General features: G+C 32.5%; 1 pseudogene; it reads left to right on the top strand.

Moving 5' to 3' along the window:
- The first annotated feature begins 16,310 nt into the window (after window positions 1-16,310).
- LOC128213468 (uncharacterized) lies at window positions 16,311-18,701 on the top strand (annotated as a pseudogene).
- Window positions 18,702-21,602: the final 2,901 nt, after the last annotated feature.

Raw genomic sequence — 21,602 nt, 5'->3', positions numbered from 1 at the left:
TATATTGCTGTCAAATGTTTTGGTCACTGGGCATTTCTCGTAGTGGTGATTCTTTTGACGAAAAAAGCGTGAAATTGTGTAGCCATGGAATATATTCTTAATGTTGGTTTTCTGTTTTCCCCCACAATGTAAGAACACACTCTCGCGTAACTGTGTGCCAACGGGAGTGATTAATTAAATTTGGTTTTTACATTCATTGATAACTTATCTATAATAGGCATATCAATTACCTTTTCCATATCCAACAGTGAAAATACAGAACGCCGTATTGAAAAATCCGTATTACCATACTGTCTTTCCTGATTCCGTAATATTCTAGTACGGAGTGTAGTTTCGGATGTGTTTTCACGTCGCTTAAACTAGCGTGACACCAGAAGTATGTAAGTATTCAGGAACATGGGATTCAAAATAAAATTAGGATAGACATGAAGCAGAGAACATTATCATTAACATGATCAGCGCGCCAAAACTCAAAAGAAGGCGAATTCCCATCAAAGTTAGTAAACGCGATTGACACACGAACTTTCCTCAGTTTTGCATATTATGATCGTCAGAAAATCCTACGAAAATTATCTTGCGTTAAAATGGCCGCGTTACATCTTCAGGAAATGACGATTTGTGTATACTCATAAAATAAGTATCGTATAAGTTCGTTAATGTATGTGCTGTGACATTTCATAATTGTTTTCGTTTTAGCAATTCGTTTATTTTGCTGAGATATAAAACAGTTTCTTACTATTTTGCTCAATTAAGTGAATACTGTACTTCTGACTTGTTTCGCTGGAGTAGCCTCCCTTGACTTCAATACACAAAAAATATACCACATTCATAACCGCGCAATTGACAGATATCATAGATTTAAATCAAATTGAAACCGTAAAAAGGGGGAAATGATATAATATGTTATCAATGGAATATTACGACAGGACTTTTTTTGGTGATCTGTATCATGTCGAGTTCGCTGTGTAGATACGTTTCCGTCGATCAACGGGGGCCCAATCATAATATCCCCTTTATCCCATTAATATCAAATACAATTATTCTTTTCTTTAATTTATGATAACTCTGTGTAAAAGCACACGTCTTGAAACCAGCACACATTAAACAAGAAACGCAGAACGTACAAAATTACATTTACATAGCAAAGTCATGCAATTTACCACAGAAATACAACATCTTTGCTCAAGTAGTTTGATAACAAATAATAAATCTGTCCTCTGTCATACATCACGTCTACTATCTAAGCTCTCTTACAGATTTACCGGTTATACAACTATTTTTTAAAAAAAATCGTTTTTGAATGAACGAATTTTTGCGTATAAATAAGACTGCTGACAAAAGATCAGATCGCAGTTTTTCATATTTCGCTAGGATAAACTTTCCACAAACAAACGATATTCAGAAACCTGTTGACTACACTATTAAGAAAAAAAATCCCAATATCTATGACGTACAACTGCTTTTGCGAAAAGTAACAATCCTACAGAAAACATAAATAGGTGTAATACATAGTAATGATGATTTTCTACATTGTCCTAAATCAATTTGTAATTCAAGAATACATGCGTATTCATGAGTTGATGTTTAAGAGGTTACGGCTGTAACAAATAGTCATGCTGTGTCAGGTCTCGTTATATATCAAGTCATTCTGATATATCAATATCAAATAAACATGCAAAGCGAATGGAGTTACGTCAATATAATGATACACCGTATTGATTGAATTATAAATGGAGTATTTTCCATTTCTTCGTATCTAGTACGATGCAAAGCACATATTTAATAATTTAAACGTGTTTTTCTGGATCAACCTGTTTGTCATACATCACATCTACCATTATGGGTGCCAACACAGATTTACTGTTTTTACAACTTGTTTTTTTTTCTTTAAATAAACCAAATTTTTACGTAAATATCTGAAAAAGGTTAAATGGGACTGCTGACAATAGATCTAGATCAGAGAGCAGTTTTTCATATTTCCGTTCAAAAACTAGTGTTTTATGGCTAAACGTTAAGCGAGTAACGCTTTAAGAAAAATGCATAAAGCATCTTTTTTAACATAAACCAACAATCTGATTTTTGTCTACAGTTTTATATCACTGGTGTCCATGTATTTTCGCAAAATTTGGCTTGTTCTAAGACAAAAAAGAAAGTTGTCAAAACGTTGAATCTGTGAGAGTGCAGCTTTAAAACCACATGTCAAACATTTGATATCCAATTCACGTTCATAACAAATAAACAAACTTGCTTTTTAACCGTCATAGGCATGTTTTTGTGTTTTTGTTAACATTCAAAGTGAAATATACTTAAAGAACTCTCACTCCTGCTTAGAACTGGCAAAGATGTCGAAAGTCTGTTTACATTATCACTTTTTTTGGCTTGTTCTAAGACAAAAAAGAAAGTTGTCAAAACGTTGAATCTGTGAGAGTGCAGCTTTAAAACCACATGTCAAACATTTGATATCCAATTCACGTTCATAACAAATAAACAAACTTGCTTTTTAACCGTCATAGGCATGTTTTTGTGTTTTTGTTAACATTCAAAGTGAAATATACTTAAAGAACTCTCACTCCTGCTTAGAACTGGCAAAGATGTCGAAAGTCTGTTTACATTATCACTTTTTTTTTCTAAAAGTCGCAATCAATACAAAGCGGCTTATGTAACGTGAATCCGTGGCGAACATGTCTAAACATAAATCTATTGAAAACAATCTTTTTTTTTTATTTCCCGAAGAGGATACTTGACTTATTGAGATGCCCATGATTTATCAGCCATAACGTAAGAGCGCATTGCTTAAAATTGTTTCCTATGAAACAGTTTCTTGTAAAAACATACACACAAATGTTTGGATGTTCCTTGATACCAATAATTCTAATATTAAAAACCCATGTTAAACGTTTATCCTAAAATACATTTCCTATTTTAAGCACTAGTAGGTGTGTGTTATTCTATATAATTGTTTTCAGTATTCATGTTTCCCCTTTCTTCTTTGATTGCTAAAACCTTGTAGGTGTGCTCTTTGCTTTTCTTCAAACTCAATATTTCCCTTCATATTACTTTTAACTAATTAATTTTCTTTCTCCGGCCTTTGTCACCTGAATAAACAACAAATGGTTCATGTCTGCTAAAATATGGCAATATTCTAGAAAAATGTTTAGCATTGATCGGAGAAGCAATTTCGAATTAGGTGCAAACACGTTTGACATTGTAACTTGACAGAACAAAAGTAAATGCAAATGAACGATATCAATGTCTTAAATTTATGAAAAAAAATTGTACATTTAAAGACATGTCCTGCAAGGTGTAAACTTGTAACGTTCAAGCTTTCAGTAACTTAGTAAGATTTTCTTCTAAGAGTTACTATTAATAATGACAATCTTTGAGATATACCCTTTTAAGGATGAAAGCATCTTTGCATTTGCCTACTGGTTTTCAGTTTGGGAACATTTTGTTTTTTCATCGTAAACAAACACAGCTAGTTTAACTGTGGAAAGCAATACAAATAATTACTCAAGTAATAAAAACTTAAACAAAACATCCAAGGACAAATTCAATATAATGCATACCTTGTTTATATGATACAATTAACATTAATCAATTATTTCATATGTACGTGCTATTTGAACATGTACATAGTAATTGCTGATACATCTATATATAGTCGGTTTTATCAAGTGTTCTTTATCATAAAAGATATATATTTTTATTTTACATTTATACAAATATTATGAATAAATATTATTTATCAAATAGCAAACTAGCGGTCTAAGGTATAATGTGTCTGTGCATGCCGATGGTTAACTGTCCATATCGCATGGCGATCGCTATAAAAACTGGGTATCCATAATTCTTAGAATAAAGTGTGGTCCTTTGCCATGTTTATTACATTACTTTTGTTATTTGTGTTGTGTTACAGTTTTGAGGTTGACGTCTCGAGGCTAAGTACTAAATCATTGGTTTAAATCGCCATTTCACTAATCCCGCTTCTTTGTTCTCTGTAATGAATATTGAGTGTTGGTGTGATGTGGGTTTTTTTATCTTTGTGCTACTAAAATCAAAATCATCGTACTCTGACATTTAGCTGCCCGGCTTGTAATCGAAAATTCTTTTTCTATTCAAGTTTTCTATTATGTTATTTATTCCAGGTGTTTTGTATATCGTATTATACACAGACCTTTCATTTAGAAATATCTTAAAAAGTACTATTATCTGAAAGTTACATGCATCAGCAATGCCACTCTCGACTGATTTTTGTCTTATTTGCTAACGGATAAAATATCACGCAACAGAAATGCAAGAATTGCATTTGCATACGTTCCTTTTGTGAACTTAAACTCTAGATTGCCAGTATCAATACACAGTAAGGAAGGTTAGACCATCATGTTGCTCATAATGTGTTTATACTTAATGTTTTATGCACCGTTACAATTAAATAAAGCAATCCTCTTGAACAAAGACATTAACTTAATTCATTTAAACCATTTAGATAACTATACATCTAGAGTTATAAAGACTCGACTGTTTGATCTTATATACTCTTAATGTGTTTGTGAACTATTTCATATTCATGCTTCATGCCAACTTGTAACACTTAGGTCAATCTTATCGACTCTTCTCTAAAACCAAAAGATATGATACCCTAGCCACAAGCAGGATAATTATACATCCCATATACATATTTCTAAGACCAGTATATGATAATTTCACATCGACATGCGAATTGTTTTCTTCTTTCCATCGTTAAGACCATATAGTGTCATATTGGCTATCAAATGCAAATACAATATTTTAAACAGCTGTTTTACAAAATTGAACGCGTACCTTGTCTACCATGACCGAAGGACATTAAATGCCACTGATTACCGAAAGGTCTAAAGCCTTATTGTATTTATTGACATCCAAACATAGTTCATCGTTAGAATAATCTCTTCATTTTCCTCCCTTGACCATCATATTTTCAATAAAAGTAGAATTTACCTAAACCTTCATGTGAGCTGTTCTATCAAATTGATGAAAGTATTTCTGCACATGCTCCGCCAATGCCGGTCCCAAGCCCGGATGAGAAAGGAGGAAGGTTTTGGTCAGGGTCAAGCACCTTTGCGCGTAAAAATCTATCCGCTATGAATAGCTGGGCAATATTGTTGCAAAAACGCGTTGTCACCACGGGCGAGATTGCGTCATCGCGGAAAATCGGGGCGATATCTTCCGCGGTACCCAATTCAGTGGTTCGCGTCATAACCGCCTTCATTTGCTGCTACCGCGTACTAATTTCGAAAACATGCACGCGACATATTTTAATAGTTACCCTACTAACCATGCGTTTTTGCACATTTTGCACATCGCCGCGATTTTTCCTTACTTTTTACCTACGACTACTTTTAAAACCACAGGCAAAACATTTGATGTCCAAATCACCTTCTTGGTGTGATCAAAGGATAATGAATGATACTGATGGACAGAAATTGTGCACAAGTTGTTTTCATTCAATATAATGCATTGTAGCAACACTTAATGCCTTTTAAAATTTTACTGTTTCTGTGTAACAATGTAACAAAAGAAACATTTCCTGGCCTTCTATACCTTTTTGGGGACCTAATGGTTTTTCCATTCCATGTACATATAAGTTTGAATAAGTGAATCTAGAGTTGATCATCTTCATTCTTTAAATTTCAGAGAAGCCCCGAATTGCCGTATCGTGTCGTTAAAGATTAATAGGGTTAGAATTAGGGTTATGGTTTGGGATACTCTTGCACATACCGTACAGACAAAGAAAGAAACTAAATGATAAAATAGCCTCGAGGAAATGTGTTACTTAAAAAAAAAACATATGCATTGGTAGCAATTTAAATTTGTCTTTCGAATATCAAACGAAATTAATAGTTTCAAAAATGTTAAGTAGTTTTGTGATAGAACATGATACGTTTTTGGACGGTTCAGTGATCGAAACAAGGCATAACATTAAGACTTAAGTGCGGTTTACGGATTAGAACAAGGGAGAACATGACGCCATTTCAGGACAATTCAGTTTTCGAGACAAAGCAAAACATCATGCCATTTTAGGATGATTCATTGATCGAAAAAAATCAGTACATAATGCAGTTGCATGACGGATCAGTGATTCAAACAAGGCAAAACGTGTTGCCGTTTAATATCGGTTCAGTGATTTAAACAAGGAAAATCATTATGCTAAGGAACATTCGTTGATAGATACAATACGGTACATTAAGCCTTTTATGACGGTTCAGATACCGAAACAAGACAAAACACTAGTCCATTTTAAGACCGTCTAGGGATTTCAGGGATCGCAATAAAAGGCAGATCATTGCACAGTTTTACAGCGAATTAGGAATATAAACAACGCATTATATTACAGGGGTTGAAACAAGGCAAATTTGTAAATGTTGTGTACAATGTTGTGGTACATAACTTATCCGATTGGCTTAGGTTTTATATACTTGGGAAGTTCATCTCAATCACAGACATTAAGGCTTTAAGACATAAACATATTCTCCAAACTCCTATGGCCTAACATATTGTTTGTTTTATACCAACATATATTTTCAATATCATTATCAGATGAGGTATAAAATATTCACGAGGTGTCACGTTCAATATACAGTTATCAACTTGTATCTAAATTGCTTATTAATATATGAATACAGTATACACTACACAACAGTATTACCTGTAAATACGTTGGTAAGACATAATATACCTGTTCAATTGAATATTAAAGTCAGTTTTGTGTTTTACTGATTCCAATAAAATATTTTTTGCTTTGTTCCAAAATATTAGTATCAATTATACTTTCGTCAAACATGACCCCAAATAAGATCTTTTTTCTAATATGATATGTCCAAAACATTTCATTTTTATAGACTCCATTGAAATTTCAATGTAACTGAAAATACTGGTAAACCTTTAATTTATGATTTATTTTATTATTCACACCTGGTAATATCAAATGATAAGCCTATATAGCATATTTTCTGGTAAATCTTAGATGTATTTCAGCATTATGTGTTTCTTTGTTCCGAAGGACTCCACCAGCATTTTAAACTGCGCCATTGCATACCATACCCCAATAAAATGCAACATGTCGAATTTTAATACTGATATCTGCATTTATTTTAATCTACATTTCTGCTAAAATAAATTGATTATTCAAGAGCATTTTCTCTTTTTTCTTTCTCTCGTTGTTCTCAACGGTGGGTAAATTAGAACAGCTACCGTAACCTAATTTTATACGACAATGAATCAAAGATAAAATAGTTCCTTATATATATATGTTCATTTTCTATCTTTTCAATGTCAAGAATATTCTAATACGTATTATTGTATAAAATGTGTGTTTTCGGTCCGTTATCGTGATGTACTAAAATGCTAAAACACGGGCGTTATCGGTAGAAAACGTGCATTATTCAGTAAATTCAAGGGCCGTTAATGCTCGTTTTTTTTGTTTTACATATGCAATATCAGGACCCGCTTCATAACAATGAAGGCTGAGCGACCTGGTTTCTGACCGAAAGTTGGTTAACGATGCAAACTTTTGCACAAAAACATATTTTAGCATATATAATGTAGCTGCATACAAATACCAAAACATAAAATAAACAACATATAACTAACATATTTTCTGCTGAGTTGTCTTTTCCTGGCAAGCTGATGTGTTTACTAAATAGTTTTTTCTGCAGTTGTTTTGACTATTAAAAGCACTCAATTATGTCTAAAACGACTAACTCCTCCGAACTTTAGTTATTTCTGACGATTTTATTCAGAACATACGACTTATATGGACATGATTCTATTACGTCGTATGCAATGAACAAAGAAATTTCAAAAAAAAAAATCTGATGCTGAAGATGCTGTACATTTTATCAAGAACGTGTTTACAAATTTTCAGGCTTTAACTTGTTTTCAAAACAAATAATGGTTAAAGTAGGACTGTATAGGTAATTAATTGATTACCCAATAGGTATTGTGTGTAAATAATCCCAGTAATCCAGTCAATTTTCGAAAAAACAACATTTTCAAAACGAATGAACACTGCAAAAAATGGCGTCGAAACAAAATGCAGCTGCCGAGTAATGTTGCGGCCCGAATGGAGCTTAATGTAAAACTTTTTCAATGACATCACTCATGACGTCATACAAGCACCCGTTATATAGGTTATTTTGAACTAACTGTTTTTGCATTTTCGTGACATTTAACAGCCTTTTTAAACACAAATGTTTCTTCAACTGTTTCATCCATCATGAAATCATCTACATTAAAATCAATCAAATTATCGTTGCTTATCTTGTTTTAACTGCTTTTCTGCAGTTTACAGTTTTGCATGTCGCCAATAATTTACTACGATTTCATTGAAAAAATAGTTCCGTAGTAAATATGCCCCGCCCATTAGTATTATTGCGCCCAATGACAGGACAGAAGTATCGAACAAACGCACGCGATTTCGATGGGAAATGCCATTGCACTTTATACAGATATAATATGAAATTGATAAACAACAACCATCGTTAAGGAATGAAGTGTTAATGTAAATATTATGTTATATTAACAATACTTTATGTGCAAAATGTCTTTAAAGGTAATTGTTATACATTCAGATGTCTTACACATTGGTCAAACTAAAACAATTGAATTTCGCCGTCGGTATCGTTTAAAGTCAAGGAATATAATGCTTTACAGTTCTGTAATTAAATTTGTATGAGGACAATCTTAGTCTAGTTATATTTTATATTTCCAATCAAACAATGTAAGTTGACAATTTGAACGTTTTCTGTATTCCCTAATGCAAAAAATAATTACTTAATTGTTAATAAAAAGAATAAAATATTAGTTAGCAAAACTATTGACAAATAGCAACTGTCAATATATCAATTGGTAATAAGCTATAATCGTTTCGTTGGCGTGCATTTAAATTGAATAGAATTGAAGTAGGTTTTACCATTACGTAGTTGCATATAAATAGTTTAGCTTTTCATTGCATTTAAGACCAGTGATTGCATGTATACGAAGTAGCAACATTCTCATTCTTGTCTTGCCAGACTGTGATGTCTCATGGGAAATGAAACATAAAGAATGATGCAGACAGTTCTGTTGATTTACAATGATGTGAACCTTTTTGCGAACGTTTTGATTACTTAGCAAATTGTAAGAGATGTGTCGACAGCAGCTGCTTCTGTTCACAGAAACACCCATATGAAACAAAAATCATTGTATTATGGAGATCGTGTGCTTGATGAAGTGACGGTGCATCACTTCCGGTTAGAATTAACAACGATAAAAAGCAACAAATTTATTAGACTTGATTCGTATGCTATTACATGATATCATTGCTCTTTGTTCCAGGCGAACAACTTACTTTCAATTACAGATTTCCCTCCAGAAATCAATCATGGTGAATGCAAGGAAGTTTCATAACAAGCCAAAATAAATCGGCCCAAGTATTCTAGAGTACATTGATGACGACGACGGGCGACGGAAAATAGCTTTGAAACCGCCCGTAGCTGAAGTAACCTTAAACTTGCTCATTTTCTGAAACATATTAACATATGTAAATACCCTTGCAGACAGTGTCTACTTGTAGCTACGTAGTGTTGTATGTACTCCAGGGTTGATATTATCAGACATTTCATTGCCTAGCAAATGTTGATACTGGTCGCCCTTTAGTGCACTATATAACAGTGTATTTAACTATTTAGGATAGGCTGTGGCAATATTAAATTCTGTCAGACTGCTCAAAACATATTTCCTACATCAGTTAAGATTTCAGGATAGATCTTTTATCTGTGGTTTCAGCTTTATAAAATAGGTTTCAATATTTAGTGATTCCGTACTATTACAATCAATTAGTTATGCAGAGTGAATGAAGATGTTTTCATGAAATGTTAGATATTTGATCAGAATACAAACATGAAGTGATGCAACGCATTCTAATACCGATATCAGTATTTTTTCCAAAGTGTGTTTGCCAAGTTTTAATTTTCTGTTGGCTGGTCGACAAGAAAACTTAACTTGTCTTTGACGGAAAAATATTGTAATTTATTGAAATTAAGCGTAAATTAAAATAATACGAAACTAGTGCTTTTTAAGAAGTGAAGTTAATGGACAAAAACTAAAAATAATAAAAACAAAGATAAAAACAAAAAGCTATTTTCATAACGGTAACTGATAAACCACAGTACAAGGATTTATGAACATAACTTTCATCATGCATGTGTTTTGCTAGTGTTAAGTTAATCAGATTCAATCCTATATTGACTGTGGACGATTTGACAATGTTTAGTAGATAGAGTAAAACAGGGTATTTAAGTGAACATATTCTCCTTTCTACTTAATTATCTATAAGTATTTATTCCAGTCGGCTCCTCAGCAAGCTTTATATAAGATTCTTTGAGTTGCTCTTATGTTCAGATTATCGTTGCAATCTTATAAACAGATTTAAATAAAATGGTCTTTTAATTCGCACTGTTTTAAACATCATTACACAAAACATCCCATTGTGCAACCCCGACGCATGAATTTATTTTTAATGTGACACACTTATAAAAATCAATACACACACATGTATAACAAACATAATCTTTGAGTGATTAATTTAACTACTTACTGAATAGTGCATTTATGGAAAATATAACTTACTGATTACAAGCTTGTAGCTGTGCATTTAATAGCTAATAATGAAAAGAAAAATGACTGGTGAATGCTAAAAGATTTACTGTGATCTACTATCATTTCATAAGATAGAAATACCGTGTCTTCTGCACCTTTCTTTAAAATCAAACTCGATATCCTTCATAAAAATCATTGTTTACGATATTTATTCATTCAGTTTGGAATATTAAAACAATTTTATTAATTGTGGTAAATCTTTTTTGGGAGTAAGAGTGCATCTTTAACATGTCAATGTGCGGTACTAAAGTCTGTAGGCCGGGGTTAAGCCTAAAATGAAAAGCAAAATTAATACGTAGTACGAATACTTCTCTATATTTATCACACGCTTAAAACTATGTTATTTTTGTATGATTCATATTTTTTAAAACGTTGTGTATTTTTGCAGACCATTGACTTTGTAATATGATATATTTTTATTGCATGCAAACAAATAGGCATATTGCTTATTGTTTTTTTTTGTTTTTTGAATAAGTTCTTTATATATTAGATGAACAGTCAATCGACTGTCCATATCACATTTCGGTAACTCAACTCAATGCGTATCGAGTACCTTTCAAAACCATAAACATATTCATGTTTACAATTTTGAATAATGAATTGTGTACAGCTAATTATCCGGATTAAAAACTCCGCCCGAATACTTATCAATATGTGATAACACGTTCATCCCGAGGAACAAAGAAAAGTATAAACAAACTCATGTTCATGCATCTTTGTTCTCACGATTTTGGAAACAAAAACACGGAAATAAAGTAGTCCTCACGTATTTTTCTCGCGTTTTTCATTGACTTTGATTCCTGAATTTTACCAGCGTTTCTTATTACAACTGCATAATAAAACGGCAATATACTTCCATCGTTCCCGTTAATTATTCAACCGGTTGTGGTTTCTTTGGTTTCTGCACGCCTACAGCACATATATATAGATGTCTTGGGTTATCTCAGACGTAGGATGTCATTAAAATTTCTGCTGGTATATTTTGCAGTTTAAATGATTCGCTAGGATAAACTTGCCCCAATTAAACGCCATTCAAAAACTTTCAAATGTTCTCCACACAATAAAGAAAAAGTTTTTCCAAAAGTATGTATTACGAACAACATTTTGCGAAATGTCACAATCATAAGGAAAACGTAACTTGTTTTCATTTTTGTATTATCAAACAGGCCAACTTTCTTTCATATATTAAGCAAATCATGGCGTTATAACAATAATGATGATTTTCTGTTACATTGTTCTAAAGCGATTTGTAATTCCAGCATACATGCGGATTCATGAGTAACTGTTTTTGAGGTTACGGCTTCATAAAATATTCATGAGGTCAGGTCTCGTTCTTAATCAAGTAATTTTGTTATATCAATATCACATAAATATGCAAAGAGAAGGGAGTTACGCCAATAAAACAACCTATTGATAGAAGTCTAAATGGAGTCTGGTAAAACTTATGTTTTACACATTGTTTGTACTTGATGCAAAGTAAATGATTAATAATTTATACGTCCTTTTCTGGATCGTTGGATAACAATTATCAATGTTATTAGTATAAAGTGTTATATTATTGCTTATATTTTGATTATCTAATATCTCCTGCAAAATGATTTAATTTGATCAAGGAATTTATGAATACCGCAAACAAAAGATCTTTTTCATTGAGGAGTTGAAATAAAGTTGCACTATGAAAAGAATATGCATGCTTTGGCTGAGACTTTTGATTGACAGTGCACCATTTTCGGCGCCTCTAACACCACCTCAAACGGTACAATATTTTTAGCAATGACGCAGCTGTATTTTAAATTAATGATTCAGAAAGACTAGGAATATCTTAGGCGTCCGAAATTCAATCCGACTTTTCTGAAGTTAAATATACGAATAAAACAGTATCCCTAGGGATGTAAAACGGCAATTTCTCTTATGCAGGAAAGTTTTCGCGGATTATTTGCATCATGCTTCTCTTGCAATGTATGTCAACACGTTCCGGGCATTCGTTGAAATTAACTTTTAAAATACTTAGCACAGGAGAAGTTCCATATAGATGCCGATTGCATACCAATTATAAACATTAATTTACTTTAGAACAATTAAAGTCCACTCATTGCTTCACACAGAAGACAGACGTGTCTTATGGCTTGTTAGATTGCACGTATATGCTGATTGTTTCTCTGGATCAAACAACATGTTCGAATTAAAGGTAAATATTAGGACAAAGCCAAGCAGTCCATAACTTAGTGAATATCCTGTTTAAAGGAACAAGGTTATAGCTTAACAGACAAGGTCTGATTGAACCTTGTGCCTATTAATAGGGTTAGCTATTAGCCACAAACTCCTGAAAGCTCTCAAGCGTTACAAGCTTAAGTAGCCTTTTTCATTCAGCAAAATTTCTTATTCGATCTTGATTTGATTAAATTAATGTTATCAGTGTGTGTATACCACGTGATAAATTACGTCATAAATGTTACGTCAGAAGGCAACATTTTGTTTAAAATGAAGACTTAAAACAAGGATTACTTTTTTCTTCACTTTTTAAATGAAACAAATGGCAGTTGATGTTTGTTAAAGAGCCCGCCTTTGGTGTATTTCGGAGTTTGATTATGGTAATAGTTTCCTCACTTTGACAAACCTGTTTCCAAAATAACATTTTGACTGTGCTCCATCAGGCGGCGTTTTTGTGAAGAGCTTTGTCGAAGTGTTTTAAGAATCTTAACTCTTAATTTGAATCTGGTAAACGATCAAAGACGGGGCTATGGAAGCGGCGTAGACTGCGCTATGTTTAATTTAATATGGTGAAAAACTAGTAAAGTTATCTTTGTTATAAGTCTTCAAGCAAAGCAAACCATTGCCTTCCGACGTAGCATTTATGACGCAATTTATCACGTGGAATACACACACTGGTTATTGTACCGTGATAATCATAAGATAATTTCATTTTAACGTCAAAAACAACTTCTTTCTAAACATCAATTAATTCAATAATTATAACATCCAGGTGATCAAATATGCTAGCCTCTCTTAACTTTATTTATGTTTTTGTTTAAGCTGGTGAAGGATGCATTTAATTTTCCGTTGGGCTCTTTATGTTCAAATGTATCCATAAACATAGAGTTTTTTAAAAAAGGTCGCCAACTACTTATTATTGCTTGAACATTAATTGCAGTGCAATCACAATTTGTAGAGAAACTTTAGTGCTTAATTTGCGAAATAAGAATCAACACTACTTAAAATAGTAGTATTTCTGTAAATCGTAGACTCGGCGATCGGCCTTGTTCAAATATGTGAGAACATTGCATTTCTGTAAATCGTAGACTCGGCGATCGGCCTTGTTCTAATATGTGAGAACATTGTATTTTTGTATATCGTAGACTCGGCGATCGGCCTTGTTAAAAAAGGTGAGAATAATGTATTTCTATAAATCGTAGACCGGGCGATCGGCCTTGTTAAAAAAGGTGAGAATAATGTATTTCTATGAATCGTAGACTTGGCGACCAGCCTTGTTCTAATAGGTGAGAATATTGTATTTCAGTGTTGTTCTGTATTATTATTCAACACCATTCAGCATATGAATAAGTGTTTTAATGGCATCAATGTGCCAATTAAGCACATCAATTAAGTTTAAATCCAAATCCATAAGTCTCCTAATTAGCTGAGTATTACATTTAGTGATTCATTTAACCCAAGTTGTTTCCGTGTAGGTCCGATCAGTTTTATAAAGTACCGTGGTTCTACTACCCTCTAATTGGTCCCAATTCAAATCCAAAATGGCACTGTTTCCATATCAACAACAAATGAACACATGCTCATTTAGGGGGTATCAGTTTGCCCCTGTAATCAGTGACCTTTATACTTCTGTATCAAAATTGTTGCCAATGCCTGTAACGTATGTAATTGACTTGAAACTTGGGATAAAGAGATAGAAAAGTTATAAAAAGAGGGGCATACTGTAATAATGTGAATGACATACACACTATAACTATTGTTATACCTTTTTGAAAGTCAGTATTTTAGATAACAAAACACGTCCACAGTCAGTACTATATTAGTATTTTAGTATGTTATCATTTTATTTAAGTTTTTAAACAATATAACCAAGATAAGAATAGCAGTACACTTTGGTATCTGTTTCAGTAAATTATCATAAACCTTTAACCAGCCGGATAAGTCAAAACTCTTTGACTGCAGCACAATTTATAGGAATATATTACAATATTTTGAAAAGTTAAAGTGTGAACGAGTAATAACAACACATGAAAAGCAAATAATGTACATCGTTTACGCATAAAGTTGTCTTCATGTTTAAGGGGCATCTTCTATTGTTGTTTTTTTGCGTTGAATTTGTCTCTTTTTTCAACCTGCTTTTTCTGGCTTTCTTTTCAAATATATCTGGAATTATAAAAAAACACAACAATTCTATGTTTCCCAAAAAACTGTCACTCATTCGTGTTTTCTTTGCAAAGCAGGCAATAAATGTCTCTTTGCACGCCTTCAATATTCACAACAGCATACTTCGAGTCCCCAAGACTTTGTATGATTTGTTGTTAATCTCATAAAGTATTAAAGAAATAAGAAATCATTGTACTTTATTGCATCACTGCCATGTGTATGACAGTTGATGTGTTCAAAAATGTCATAGATAACACCAGTTTATTACCCAATGTTCTACAGCCATACCTCTTTGAATTATACAAGCAGCATTATTATCAATTGTAGACCACAAAACCTTGTTTACAAAGGTACTTATAAATTATTCAAATGTCAAGATATAACATAAGGGCACTGAGCTATAAACGTATTTTAAAATTAGCAACTAAACCACACAGGTATATTGAGCTCAAATTTAGTTTTGTCTTATAAAAAACAGAAACACATCTTTAAGGTTGCATTTGACTGTTTTACTACCTTTTGTGGAATATTTTCGATCATTTAAAACAAAAGAATGCCTATCAATTTTTTTCTGACGTAATTAAAAACCCACATTGTCATTAATTGTAAGGGTTTTCAAAGAAAAAGTAAAAAGATGTGGAATATGGCCATTTCCATGTGCTCACTCCAATGTTTCATCTAGACTTCATTTCTGATGCAAACCCAAAATCAGTGAGAATCTACGGTTGCAGTATGATGCATTCAGTCATGCAGTTTAATGAATATTATAGCAATCAAGGCCAAAGAGAGTTTAACTATGATAATACAATTCGCAATACTTAGCAGGAAAATCACCATCCGACGGAAAATATGTATTATCAAAAGCTTGGTAACGTCGTTTGTAACGTCTTCGTAAGACGTTGGCCATATCTTGAAAACTAAGCTCAAAATTCTTTCTGACATCGTTGTGAACACCGTTCTTCATAAATGACTCACTAAGTGGTTACAACTCTACCTAAATTTCTTATTGAATCATGGATATGAATTAAATAAAAAGTTTTGGAGTGTTCGCACCCGCTGGCAAACCATTTGTTTTGTCGAGAAAATTTCTGTTAGTGGTCTTTTGAATAATTCCTATCTAAATTCAGAAAAAAAGGCTTCTAGAGTGTTTCCTGAAATTGAAATAAAATTGATTTCAACAATAACATTACCACAATAATTACGCTCTGTGCTCAATTCAAGTCACAAAGCAATTTCTACCTAAAACAATCTAATTCGAAATGTCTCGAATAAGTTCATGTCCGAATGAGAGTTTGTTACTTATTTTGAACTCCTCAACGACGTATTTGACACTTTAAGAGGACATTTCCAACGCTTATTTGTACCACATTGTTAATGGGCAAGAACGCCAATACATTTCGAAACTGATTTATTTAATCCTCCTGACTTGGATGCAGAACTTTACTACTAAGGAATTTAATTGTTTTTGCGAAATTGAGGCTAAGTCAAGAGAAATGTCTATATCCCTTGACAATACTGCGTAATGTTTTTAAAGAACACTCGATGTGTCAGTGCAATCACAGTATCAATATATAATATACAGTAGCTGTTTACAATGCAATTTACCATATTTGCACAGTCAATATACAACGCTAGTGGTTAAAGCAGTTTCAAAATGCAAAATTTAAAAGTTTTGATCATTTTACATAAATGTTTTTAGCAATTTACATGATGTTAAAATCTAATTTTAACGTAATTTTCAAAGTATTAACTCCATCATATGTATTTGCATCTTTTTGTTTCAGGCTTCAAATAATTGCCTTATTCTTCAGAATTCAAGTTTATCAAAATAATAACCAAAAAAAGTAGTTATCCCTCTCCTCTATACTTCACTTAGGTTCGATCATTCTGCGAACAATATTGAGAGTTGCAAAATGTGTAAATAAGATACTATTTATGGGATACAGCTTGAAAAGGCCTTCCAAATTAGAATTAGTGTATTTATGCGTTTGCTCCTCATTTTCAAAAATGTACTGTATTCGTAATTTGGTCTAGCTAGTTGACTGTTAATTTTAATTTTATTTTTGAGCCAGTGCTTGTCTCGGGAGTTAAATATAATATATTGGATTTTTTGTCTAAAGACAAATAGTATTACATTAACTATTGACATTTTGACCACTACATCTGGTTTTTGCAAATGTTCTTCGAGAAAAGGAAGTACAAAACCGATAGTTTTTATACCAAATCAGCTTAAAGATGTGTCTAGTAATGTGGAATTATGCGAACTCATTGTAGTGTACTAGGAATGAGAGCTGACGACGGACAGTGAACAACGTTCAAAAATACGTGAATTGCGAGTTTTTAAAATTTAATTCAGTGTTCACTCTCTCTATTTTGCTCGTCTTACTGGGGTCTTCGAAATTCTCCGAATACGTGATTAAATAAACACTGTTTTAAACACCAGTCAACTCGTATGATACTATTTTACCCTCCCGTTTACAGCCCAATGCTCTCAATAACCGTCGCTCAGAGAGTTTTACAGCATATGAGAATCCTTGAAAATCCATTAATGCGTCTATCCTGATGTTCTTCAAAGCTTTAATGGGTGTCTAATTTATATTACCAGTGATAACAATCGACTGCTGCCATTGCGCCTCCCTGGCCGGAGACCATAAGGAAAGTGAAGACGTGTTTGCTCGAGATATCACCACGGAACAACTCATTTCCCGAGAGTGTACTACGGGATACTGGAAAGCAAAATTTTGTATTAAACTCAAGGGACAGGGAGGTAAGATTAATCCAATGACAAAAAATGGATATTGTTACATATGGTTTACTCTTCTGAAAATCGTGTGTTACCCACGTTCGACCCATTCTGTTAACCATACTCCGATGTTATAGAATGTGTATGTTACGGTACGTTTTGTTTGTAAGAGGAGGTTTGATATGATGCATACTCCTCAATTCAAACACTGTTGGATATTAGGTGTATTTCAAATAAAACATACATTTTCACTGTTAAATGTCACTTTGTGTTCCTTTCAAAAGTCTACTGAATTGTCTCATCCTGTTCATCACTTCTATCAGCATGAAACCTTTAGATATACTTTGAAGCAGTAGTTTTATTAAGATAATTAGGTAACTACATGTACAGAGATGACCCCATATGTTTTACCAAGTTTGCGTATGAATGTGTAGTAGATAAATGCAATATCATAATCAATCCATAGCTTCATTAATATTTTATGTAAATGTTTTTGTTCACTTTCAGTGGATTGAACATCAATGCTCATTCGTCAATGTGCAATGCGAGATTGGGGGAGTCATTGTGGTTTAATTCACGGGAACCAATCGCTTTGAAGATATCGATGGTTGCGTAGAAACATGTGACTTCGATGGTTGTAACTTGGCAACGACTACACACTGTAATATCCCAATGATATGCTTGACTGTGATTTCATGTTTATTGCTTTGGACACGATGGCGGTTTCTGTAATATATTGTTGTAAGCATTAATGCGTAAAAGTGTAATTTTATGATAACGTGATAAAATTCAATGTACGTCAGGGATGCGATATAATGAATGACTACCGTAAAGCTAGATATAAAACTATAAGTGGCTCATTAAGGTCAATATAAATGTTATGGTCTTGAATGTAATTCCAGTGTAATGTTACCAGCCGGTTAAAGAATACAAGGTATTTAAATATGTGACAAACAACACATTATTCCCCCGTGAACAAATATGATGAGAAACTGAACACAACCCAAATGCGTAAAGTGTTAAGCAATCGTCAGAAAAATGGGCACAATAACTAGTGATTTGACATGTGGATTTTGATCGTAATAAGGCCACAGAAAATTGATATTTCGTTCGTCGGATTTACTGTATCTATATTTAAGAACAAATGCAACACATCATTTTATGTTTTAATGTGGCTGCACTTTATTCACTTCAATGCTAAGCATTCTGAAAAATGGAATTCTGAAGAAGTTATATTATAAAAAAAGGGAATACTTCATGGAATATTTCTTTGAATTTAAACATTAAAGGGAGCAAAGAATTCCTCAAGATTTTTATTTTAGAATTAACCATGTAAAAGAAGAAAAGTTTCGCCTTCGTTCAATTCTGTTAATGATAAAGGGTATTATAATTTTTATTTCGCCCCCTCGCTTTACTGAGATATTTATATGATCATCTCTGCGATATATGCGTGTATGCGAGCGTGTGTTTGCTGTGTAAGGGTCATTTAAAGTAGTAGTATCTCTATAGTATGTGTTTACTTATATCTAATATTTGTTCGCAATTAAATATGTTTTGCACGTCTGTAATAAAATACGATGTATAGGTTAGTGTGTTATCCTGTGTTATTTGTCAAAATGACGATATTTTCATTGTATAAAGATTATTGTTACTAGTCTGACCGTTAATTTCTTTTCTTTACGTGTTGTAAAAGAAAAACAATATGTCAATGCTCCCTGTTTTGAATACAGCACAATCATTGTTCACACGTCAACATGTAGTTATTTCTTAAAATCGCGTGCTTATCAAAAGACGGCCGTAACTTCATTACAAAAAATTTAGTTACGTTAGTCTTGCCACAAATATCGATATGTGTATCTGTGCATTGCTAAACATTCCAAATATTTGGCTTATCAACACTTATCTGCTTTTTTTAGTTGTTATGTCATCAATATAATAATAATACAATAATACAATAATACGTGTTTATTTGCATTAAAGGCCACCGGCCCAAAATACACAGGTTCCATATATATATATATATATATATATGCATTTTAAATATAGATCAGAAGAGATTAATCAACAACATATTGTCAATGACTTGTATACTCATCTTTACAAACTTCAATATACAACATGCATATATAGAAATGTTATTGCTTTTAAATATATATTGTCTTAACATATTCAATTTCACGATATTGATAACCTTTCAAATTGAAAAATAAAAACTTAAATTATATGTGTTGTTTTATTGATGGTATGGACGAACAAAACAATAAACCTTCAACTACTTGTAACTTTATTTGATATTGATATAATTTTCGAAAGATAAAATATAAGTATAATTTTGTCATTTTTTGGCCTCGATTGCCCCTTCTAGTTCCTTCGTAAATATGGACTAAAGAGCTTTGGTCATCCATACTATAAAATGAAAAAAACGTTGTAATTATGTTCCATGCAAACGCAAGCATTAGATGTTAAGTAAAATAAACAAGATGATTAATTAAGTAAGATCAATAATATCATTTCTTTTAAATAAAACCGTTTGTCCGTCCATTTCCTCTACACTTTGTATACTGGGTAGTTGCCTAATTCCGGATTTGCCTAAATATTCGGAAATCGTTTAAAAGCCGTTTCGGCGACCGTGATCAATATAGAATGATTACAGTCTACGCAACTGACCTCCATAGCAACAGAAACAACACAAAATTGCAGCTATGTGAGTATAACCCGTAAATAAATACCTCTAAACTTTGGCTTTCCCAAATGTCAATATTTAGTCACGTGGGGGGATGACGTCACACAGCGCGAGTTTTTATATTGAGGTTCGACAGGGTTGTCTTTAAACACTAGACCTACTATACGAAGTTTATGACTTATCGTCACGAAATACAATGCCAAATACATATAAAGTTAATAAATTGCCATTGTTTTGTGTTGTGCAGCATTTGATATGAAAACGAAGCAAACATGAAGCAGATTTGTACTTTCAAAATTTATCAAATTCGGACATATTAGTAGTTCGGATAGGCCGAAAATACACATACGAATACTTCGGAGAAGGATAAAATTTATATACAGGTTAACATTTAATGCATGATTTATATTTAGATAGCATTTAAATATTTGTATATTGATTTGATGATGTTAACTGTGTTCTTTTAAAAAATCCGAATATTTAGGCTCTGAATGCATGTTTTCGGACGTGGTTCATGTCCTCATTTCGTTCTGAATATTATATTATAATTAATTGTTTTTTTTCTATTATTCTTTTTCCATTTTGGTTAATATAGGTCCCAACATTATTATATCAAAATTTCATGTACTTATGTTCATTAATTCCGACAGTATTTTAAGAAAACTTCAAAATTGATCCGGAATTAGGCAACTGCCAAGTATTGTATTTTTGATTAAAATTGTATAAAATATAATAATAGAATGATGAAATATTTATAGATATGTATGTTAATCATATAAAAAGTACACTAAACCAACTATTTCCTTTATTCATATATTAAAGTAGATTTCATTTAAAAAAAGAAGTTTCTGGTAATCAATACAACATTGGCCTTTGAGCGTACTTTTACTTCTTTATAAGCGGTATTTACATATTCTGCTGACATTTTATCAATAGCATCCATTTCTTTAATATGTAGTTTTTTCATGTGATGAATTGTATTTGGTTAAGCTTCAGAGAAAGCGCTGGCATAATTGCCAGGTTGAGCAAAGCTTGTCTGCAATCCAAGATAGCTTAAATTGACATGCATTTGTTATCCCGTAACAAATGACATTTACCAGAATATTATGGGAATAGTCATGTTTC

Source organism: Mya arenaria, chromosome 2 (genome assembly GCF_026914265.1).
Source record: "Mya arenaria isolate MELC-2E11 chromosome 2, ASM2691426v1".
Lineage (NCBI taxonomy): Eukaryota > Metazoa > Mollusca > Bivalvia > Myida > Myidae > Mya > Mya arenaria.
The sequence above is the reverse complement of the archived record's forward strand: the minus strand, read 5'-3'. Positions and strand labels throughout refer to the sequence as shown.